This window comes from Aegilops tauschii, chromosome 4 (genome assembly GCF_002575655.3).
Source record: "Aegilops tauschii subsp. strangulata cultivar AL8/78 chromosome 4, Aet v6.0, whole genome shotgun sequence".
Classification (NCBI taxonomy): Eukaryota; Viridiplantae; Streptophyta; class Magnoliopsida; order Poales; family Poaceae; genus Aegilops; species Aegilops tauschii.
In genome coordinates, this window is record NC_053038.3 from 329,573,495 (window position 1) to 329,583,664 (window position 10,170).

Consider the following 10,170-nt stretch of genomic DNA (forward strand, 5'->3'; position numbering starts at 1 on the left):
GCCTTTGCCCGCGTCAAGACGCATTGGGTGAAACTGGATGCCAAGAAGCTGACGGCCGAGGGACCGCCGGAGGGCAAGGAGCATCGTCGACCCGAGCACTATTTTGACGGTGTTCTGGAAGGGTCACGCCTTGTGGCGGAACAATGTTCGAAGGATTTATATTCCCATGAGAACATGTGTATTACCTTGTTCTGTAATATGGAACAATGATGTTATGTAGTATAATGTTTATGATTTAAATTTTACCTCCTGTGCGGCCGTTTATTAAATCTGAGGGTTGACCACTCGTCGGCTTCTGCCCCCACGTAGATAATACAGGGGTGTTGGGAAAAATCTAAACACTCTTTACTCCACATTCTGGTCCTTAAAGGAGATGTTTAGCACAACGAACAAGGCAATCAGACTATGCGGCCTTTACCGCCCTCACTTAGCCATAGGAGTTTGACAATTAATAAAATTGGCGAAGCCCCTAGTGTTCGAAAGGCCGAATTAGGGGTGTTATACACGCCTAATCGGAAGAACCGATTCTTCGCAAGAAGCGGAAAAAATCTCCAACGATTTGGAACCTCTTGAACAGCTGACCGGCTCTCGCCGCATCATGACAGTCAGTTTTCGGCTTTCTCTACTGAGGTGCTCGTCCGGAAGAACCGGGACACAATCGCAGTAGTTCTCCCTTTACTACCCTAGCCGATGTAGCGGAACGTAAGGTAGTAAGCACAGGAGCCGGGCAACCCAACTATTGACCAAAGACATGATTCGGAGCCGATGCATATAATGCTATAAGTTTGGGGTGCCGAACTATACTGTAAAAGTGTTCGGACTTTTATTGCCGTGATGCGGGGTGTAATGAAGCCCCTAGCATAGTAATACGTACCATGGTGTACGTGTGCAATGAGTAATTAATACCGAGGTGAGGAAACGGGAAAATGAAGTAATAAGCTGATGCAATCGTGTATTCACCATTGTGGTGTAACTAGTACGTCGAGGCGTACTTTGTACAAGTAATGCGATAAGCAAGTAAGTCTATTTAACACGCCGCCACCAAGGGCGAGCTACATGCGAGTATGAAAAGCAATTATGGCCATAGTTTAGTAGAGACCACCTGGGGATTCCCTTGTAAGCCAGAGCTCCCTGCCTCCTTGGTGTGTTCTGCTGGCGGGTTGTCCGTGTAGTCTATGGATTGCGAACGGGGTATGCCTCCGTCAATACCCATGGGGTTTTGAGTGCGTAATTGTGTACGCGTGGTACGAATGCCACTACCTCATTGAGACTGGGACGTAGGCCGAATTGCTAATCGAGCTCTTGACGAGCCGCGCCGTCCTATTGCAGCGTAGTCCGGAACCTCTTAATGATGTCCAAGGGCTCGACAGCCGTACTATGGTGCTGCTTGAGAAGGCCGCTCTGTGCTTCTGCTGCTAGGGCGGCGGTGTGCTCCTCTGTTCAGAGGGAGCGTTTCGTATTGCCATTGACTGTTATGACGCCGCGTGGACCGGGCACCTTGAGCTTGAGATAAGCTTAGTGTGGCACTGCGTTGAATCTAGCGAACGCGGTTCGTCCGAGCAGCGCGTGATAGCCACTGCGGAAGGGGACGATATCAAAGATTAACTCTTCGCTTCGGAAGTTGTTCAGAGAACCGAAGACCACCTCCAGCGTGATTGAGCCCGTACAGTGGGCCTCTACGCCTGGTATGACTCCTTTAAAGGTAGTCTTTGTTGGTTTGATTCGTGAGGGGTCAATGCCCATCTTCCGCACTGTGTCTTGGTAGAGCAGGTTGAGGCTGCTACCACCGTCCATCAGGACTCGTGTTAGGTGAAACCCGTCAATAATTGGGTCGAGGACTAGTGCGGCTGAACCGCCATGGCGGATACTGGTTGGGTGATCTCGACGATCGAAGGTGATCGGGAATGATGACCACGGATTGAATTTTGGGGTGACTGGCTCTACCGCGTAGACGTCCCTAAGTGCTCGCTTACGCTTCCTTTTGGGGATGTGCGTAGCGTATATCATGTTTACCGTTTTGACTTGAGGGGGAAATTTCTTCTGCCCTCCGGTGTTCGGCTGCCAGGGCTCTTCATCATCGTCCTCGCTCTGTGATTCCCCTTCCTTGTTTCTGCTGTTTACCTTGCTAGCTTGTTTGAATACCCGGCAATCTCTGTTAGTATGGCTGGCCGGTTTGTCTGGGGTGCCGTGTATCTAGCAAGGACGATCGAGTATGCGGTCCAAGCTGGATGGTCCTCCGCTGCTCCTTTTATAGGGCTTCTTTCGCTGGCCGGACTTGGAGCCACTGAATCTGGCATGAACTGTAGTGTCATCGGTGTTATCGCCATTGCTTCGGCGTTTGTGTCTGTTGCGCTGGAGCTTGCCAGTGCTGCTTTTGGCCTCGGGGGGGCCTGTTTCGTTGGCTGTGTTTGTACTGCGAGCCAGCCAACTATCCTCTCCCGCGAAGAAGCGGGTCATAAGTGCCGTGAGGGCTGCCATGGACCTCGGCTTTTCTTGGCCGAGGTGGCGGGCGAGCCATTCGTCCCGGATGCTATGCTTAAAGGCCGCTAGGGCTTCGGTATCCGGACAGTCAACGATCTGGTTCTTTTTAGTTAGGAACCTAGTCTAGAATTTTCTGGCTAATTCTCCGGGTTGTTGAACTATGTGGCTTAAGTCATCGGCGTTTGGTGGTCGGACATATGTTCCCTGGAAGTTGTCCAGGAAGGCTTCCTCCAAGTCCTCCCAGCTGCCAATAGAATTTTCAGGCAGGCTGTTCAGCCAGTGCCGAGCTGGCCCTTTGAGCTTTAGTGGGAGGTATTTGATGGCGTGGAGGTCATCTCATCGAGCCATATGGATATGGAGAATGAAATCCTCGATCCATACTGCGGGATCGGTTGTGCCGTCGTATGATTCAATGTTGACAGGCTTGAACCCCTCGGGGAATTCGCGATCCAGTACTTCATCTGTGAAGCAGAGAGGGTGTGCGGCGCCTCTATATCGGGTCGCGTCGTGGCGTAGCTCTGATGGAGTCCGTCTGCGGTATTCGGCCCGGGCGTGGTTAGGTTTATCACGTCCGAATAGGTAGCCGTCGTTGTGCCTCGAGGCACACCCTTGCGATCCGTAGATCGATCTTGTATGTCCTGCTCTATCGTCCAGAATCTGCTGGAGGTCATACGTGTGACTCTGAATTCTTCCGTCTCTATTTTTACGAGGAGGTGGGGCAGGCTGCTGTTCAGCCTGAGTTCCCACTTTATCCCGGTCGTGAGGTGGCCGGTCGGCCGCCCTGTCTCGACCACGTGGTGGTCGTGCCGCATTACGCAAGGGAGATGTGTGCTCCGGTGCTTCCTCATCGAATTGAGGTAGCAGTCTGCGTTTCGGGTAGCTCTTTGTTGGGCGCCTGAGGCCGTATTCTTCGGCTGTCAGGACATCAGTCCATCTGTCGACGAGCAGATCTTGTTCAGCTTGAAGTTGCTGCTGTTTATTTTTCAGGCTCCTTGCAGTGGCTATGAGCTGAAGCTTAAAGCGCTCCTGCTCCAGAGGATCCTCAGGCACGATGAGGTCTTCGTTGCCGAGGCTCGTCTCCTCCTTGGAGGGTGGACGGTAACTATCGTCCTCCGAGTCATCTTCTATGGCCTGTTCATCAGGGTTGTCTTGCCTGTTGTCATGTTCCTCCTGTTCGGATGTAGCTCCGACAGGGTCTTCATTGTTTTCGGTGTCGCCTGGAGTATTATTCTCTCCGGTGCCGGTGTTGCCGTCCTTTGAGCGACGAGGCTTAGGACGGCGTTTGGGGCGTCGGCGCTTGGATTGCGTCTCGGAGGTTTGATTCGCATCTGGCTCTTCTTTGTCGTCGCCAGATCCTTTGGGTGTATCAACCATGTACACATCGTACGAAGAGGTAGCCGTCCAACGTCCGGTGAATGGTGGGTCTTGGCCTTGCTCCTTATCGGCATCGTCGTCCATACCGTCGATGTCTTCGGAGCCATAGTCAAGCACGTCGGTTAAGTCATCGACGGTGGCTATGAAGTGGGTGGCGGGTGGGAAGCAAAATTCTTCGTCATCCGTCTCTAGCTCGAATAGGACGTAGTTCGGCTATGAGTCCTTCTCCAAGGACAAATTCTTTAAAGATTTAGCACGTCACCCAAAGGCGAGTGCTGGAAAACGTCAGCGGCGCTGAACTCGAAGATCGATAACTGATCTAGCTCGGTGTCCGCGGGTGCACACAGTCCGAAACTTATAGCCGGAGACAAGTCCGAAGTTCCGTTAAAGCGAATATTGCAGGGCGTTGAGTCCGTGTGCGGCTCCAATGCCGCGGACTCTGCGGCCTCGGATGGCACGATCTGCTTTGGCTCTAAGGCCATTGCAGCAACAGGAACCATCTCCTGAGCGTGATCCGATGACAGATTTAAGTCACATTCATCGGGGTGAGGAGGAGCGATCGCCGCGGGCTCAGATCCCTTGAAGATCAAGTCTCCATGGATATCCGCGACGTAGTTCAAGCTTCCGAATCTGACCTAATGGCCAGGGGCGTAGCTATCGATCTGCTCTAGATGGCCAAGCGAGTTGGCCCGCAGTGCGAAGCTGCCGAATACGAAGGTCTGTCCGGGGAGGAAGGTTTCTCCCTGGACAACGTCATTACTGATGATCGAAGGGGTCATCGAGCCCTTTTCCGACGGCACAGTGGAACTCTCAATGAAAGCACCAATGTCGGTGTCAAAACCGGCGGATCTCGGGTAGGGGGTCCCGAACTGTGCATCTAGGATCGATGGTACCAGGAGACGGGGGACACGATGTTTACCCAGGTTTGGGCCCTCTCTATGGAGGTAATACCCTACTTCCTGCTTGATTGATCTTGATGAATATGAGTGTTACAAGAGTTGATCTACCACGAGATCGTAATGGCTAAACCCTAGAAGTCTAGCCTATGTGTATATGGTAATGAATGTGTCCTTTCCGGACTAACCCCTCCAGTTTATATAGACACCGGGGGGATCTAGGGTTTACATGGAGTCGGTTACATAAGAAGGAATCTTCATAGTTGGTCACCAAGCTTGCCCTCCACGCCAAGTAGAGTCCAATCCGGACACGGTGCGGTCTTCGGCCTTCATGTCTTCACAGCCCATCAGTCCAGCCCAATGAATAACAGGCCGGACGCCCGAGGACCCCTTAGTCCAGGACTCCCTCACCCATCCTCCACTCCAGAGCGTTGCAGCCTAAGCCGGACTACGCTTCTCGTGGAGCTCAAGTAGCGACTGGCCCAAAATAGGTGTACCGCGGTCTCTTCGCCCGACGTCGCCGAGGAAGCTGACGACCATTACTGGGCGCAGACACTCAATCAACGGGCTAGAGTATGCAGGTATGTCGCAGACACCGGCTACGACATCGAGGTCATCGACAGAGACGGCCTGACGCGGGCTATTTCACAGGTTAAGTGGCCCACCCCCAACCCCTCGGGTTCAACCGCTGTCGATCTCATCCATGGCCCCGCCGCTGATCTACTCTGGCTCGCTGTCAAGAATTTGCCATCCTACATCGCCATCGAGCCCCTTTTGTCATTTCTGAAGGACACGTTCTGTGACGCTGGCTTGGGATCCACAGCTTCCAAGTCAGACCTCATCGACGGCGACCACGAGGAGGGCACCCTCTCTGGCTCTTCCAAGGGGAAAGAGCCCATCTGCTCTTCTAAGGGGAAAGAGCCCGTCTGCGATATTAGGGAGGGCACTCTACAGCCGTGCTCTTCCAAGGGGAAGGAGCCCATCTGCGACATCATGGAGCGCATCCAGGGTCCATGCTCTTCCCACGGGAACGAGCCCATCTGTGATAAGTGAGGAAACCCATGATTTGTTTTGCCGTGCCTCTTCACAGGGGGGAACCCATGATTTGTTTTGTCGAGTCCCTATTGTAGTGTAGTGAGAATATGTCCGGTTTTAATTGCTATATTTGGTTGTTTGCAGTATGCCTTGTTTATTTCAGTTGTTCACAATGTGATGCCCTATATGTGCAATTATTTACTGTGCAATGCATTTCATCAATCCAGTTTTAAACATACCGATAGGAATGCATATATTTGCTTGCTATTAAGCCTGTTATAGCTAGCATATGCCTCTTTCAAAGTTTTTTGATTGTTCGGTTGTTTGTAGTTAGCATATGTCCAGTTTCAAATGCTATCTTTGGTTGTTTGTAGTATGCCTTGTTTATTCCAGTTATTCACAACGTGATGTTCTATATGTGCAAGTATGAACTGCGCAGTTCAATTTCATCAATACCAGTTTCAACAATACCACTATGAATGACTACATTTGGTTGCTGCATCTTGTAGTTAACACGCCTTTCCATTTTTATTTAACAATAACCAGTGTACTTAGACCGGCACAATACCAGTTCGAATGACAATGTTTGCTTGTTGTTAAATGTTAGGCCTGTTGCAGTTAACACACCTTTCCACTTGTTTTGCTTTACTAGCATGCTTAAACCTACACACTGAAGCTATCTTTTGGAGATTATTTTGTCTACCATGGATATATTTGGTTGATGTTTAGCCTGTTGTGCTTAACATGCCTCTCGATGTACCTACACAGGACAATTTTGGGTTGTTTTCCATCGAGGTTAGTTTCATCCCATGGCTTATATATACTCACTGTTCAGGATATCGGTAGCTGGTACCATATAGGCCGGGGGCTGATAAGGGACTAATCGGTGAATCGGACTTTTAACTGAATATATATGTAACCCATTTATCGTTAGGTTAACTAGGGTCATATGTAATATATCTGAGGCTACATAGCAACATGCACTATACTTAATGTCTAAATATGCAATCCTAGGCTACATAGCAACAAGGAAGAGTGTTACCTTAATATTCTGAGGATGTCTAGATATACGTAGAAGAGCAACAGCAACAACAACAACACAACCCTGTTTGGACACTCAACTTAGCTAGAGGTTGGAGTTAGTTTCTAGCACATGACTAACCCTGAACTAACTCCATCCAAAGATTTGTTTGGATAACAGGGTTAGATTCACAATAAATGCACTAGGAGAACTAGCTCCAATTGGCACTTCTTGGGTGGGATATTTTTTTGGGTGGGTTATGCAACTAGCTCAAACTAGCCCTCATGTTTGGATATACTTTAGGGCTATTTGAGCCCGAACTAGCTCAAACTAACTCTAACCCATGGATACAGCAGCAGTTAATTAGCCGATAATTTGTAAAAATGCAATAAACTCCTTCTGGCCCATAATATAATATGTTAATTCATCTAATATGTGAGTATATTGGATGTTATAAGATATTATAAAAGAGTGTTGTACTATATCATTGTGCAATTGTTGTTTAGCTTCTAATATTAACTTGGTGCTTTCAGGTACATATGTCATTGGTAAAGATCCGCACTTCGACCCTTTCTGCATATGGTCCAATGAGATATCGATGAACCAACATCAAGTGAGGAAGCTGATAAAGATTGTTAGTAAAATGGGTCAAAATATGGCAATTAAACTATTTGTTTACACTTTATCCAAGACAACACCTAACTGCAGGATGGTAAGTAAGAACTCTGCAGCCTTCTTTTTACTGCCCATAATGAGTTGTGTTAGATGACAATGTCTGAATCTTTTTCCTTTGTAGTGGTTCCCAAAGCACTTTATTTAAGATTACCCTCAAACTACATGATTGGTGGGCATGCAAAGGTTAAAGTATTTCTACCAGAACATGATGATTATCTAGATGTTTTCATGAAGACCGTGAAGGATGGGTGGTCGGCCATCACAAGGGGTTGGAGGCGTGCGTGCCTTCTGCATGGAGGAGGGCACAATATGGGCATTCCGCTTCACCTTGTTCAGCAACCAGAATGTATTTTGCCTCTTTCTTTACCATCTTTAATAGTACAAGTATACAACTGTGGTTCATCATTCTTTATTTGGTTCTTATGTAATTCTTGAACATATGTACCTATGAATCGAATAATGCGTTGGTTGTTTGAACCTGATGTATATGAATAAAGCTATAGCATACATTCAAATTCAAATCCGGTACAATTTGAAATAGCAACAATTAAATTACGGTGAAATTACGCTCTCCAGGTCTTTACGACACACACGTTGGTAAACACAAACATTTGTGACATACACCATAATCCGACACGGTTCATAGAGAGGAAACGTGTGCAAGCATGCACACAGTTGCCGTTTGCAAAGCGTGTGCGATGTCACACAATATCACAAACAGTGCGGGCAAAGTAAACGTTTGTGATAGTTGCCTTATCATAGACGATTCGCAACCATGAACTGTTTCTGATGTGGTCTGCATTGTAAATGTTGCACCACAAAATAGCGTGTGCGATAGTTGTCGTGTACGACGATGTTACGACGGTCTGACGTTTCGTAATCCTGTCCGGCACTCGTACGACGATTAGCTAATCTTCTTAATTAGTTATCGCATACGGTTTGGGAAAAGCGAATGTGTGTGATTGTCTGCTTATCATACACGTTCTATAATCGTGAACCGTTTGTGATGAGTCGCGCATCATAAACATAGCACCACAGAATACCGATTGCGATGGCAAAGCGAGCACAAACGAGTTGCAAGGATGCAGCGTCTGGGTGGCTCCCTATCCCCGACGGTTTCTAGATCGTGTGGGAAGGACCCCACTATCGCAGTCACTCACTTGGTGAAGGTTCCAAATGTCGTCGCGAAAAGGGGTTAAAAACGGTTTGTATAGCACCTCGCTATACCAGTGCTAATAGGGCTTTGCGGGTGGCGACGGGGTTATGACGACTGTTGGAAATATGCCCTAGAGGCAATAATAAAATGGTTATTATTATATTTCCTTGTTCATGATAATTGTCTATTGTTCATGCTATAATCGTGTTATCCGTAAATCGTAATACATGTGTGAATACATAGACCACAACGTGTCCCTAGTAAGCCTCTAGTTGACTAGCTCGTTGATCAACATATAGTCATGGTTTCCTGACTATGGACGTTGGATGTCATTGATAACGGGATCACATCATTAGGAGAATGATGTGATGGACAAGACCCAATCCTAAGCATAGCACAAAGATCGTGTAGTTCGTTTGCTAGAGCTTTTCCAATGTCAAGTATCATTTCCTTAGACCATGAGATCGTGTAACTCCCGGATGCCGTAGGAGTGCTTTGGGTGTACCAAACGTCACAACGTAACTGGGTGACTATAAAGGTACACTACAGGTATCTCTGAAAGTGTCTGTTGGGTTGACACGGATCGAGACTGGGATTTGTCACTCCGTATGAAGGAGAGGTATCTCTGGGCCCACTCGGTAATGCATCATCATAATGAGCTCAAAGTGACCAAGTGGTTGGTCACGGGATCATGCATTACGGTACGAGTAAAGTGACTTGTCGGTAACGAGATTGAACAAGGTATTGGGATACCGACGATCGAATCTCGGGCAAGTAACGTACCGATTGACAAAGGGAATTGTATACGGGATTGATTGAATCCTCGACATCGTGGTTCATCCGATGAGATAATCATGGAACATGTGGGAGCCAACATGGGTATCTAGATCCCGCTGTTGGTTATTGACCGGAGAGTCGTCTCGGTCATGTCTGCGTGTCTCCCGAACCCGTAGAGTCTACACACTTAAGGTTCGGTGACGCTAGGGTTGTAGAGATAATAGTATGCGGTAACCCGAAAGTTGTTCGGAGTCCCGAATGAGATCCCGGACGTCACGAGGAGTTCCGGAATGGTCCGGAGGTGAAGAATTATATATAGGAAGTCCAGTTTCGGCCACCGGGAAAGTTTCGGGGGTTACCGGTATTGTACCGGGACCACCGGAAGGGTCCCGGGGGTCCACCGGGTGGGGCCACCTATCCCGGAGGGCCCCATGGGCTGAAGTTGGAGGGGAACCAGATCCTGGTGGGCTGGTGCGCCCCCCTTGGGCCTCCCCCTGCGCCTAGGGTTAGAAACCCTAGGGGTGGGGGCGCCCCCCACTTGGCTTGGGGGGGGGAGCCACCCCTTGGCCGCCGCCCCCCCTGGAGATTGGATCTCCCAGGGGCCGGCGCCCCCCAGGGCCCCTATATATAGTGGAGGGGAGGGAGGGCAGCCGCACCACAGCCCCTGGCGCCTCCCTCTCCCTCCCGTAACACCTCTCCCTCTCGCTGAGCTTGGCGAAGCCCTGCCGAGATCCCCGCTACTTCCACCACCACGC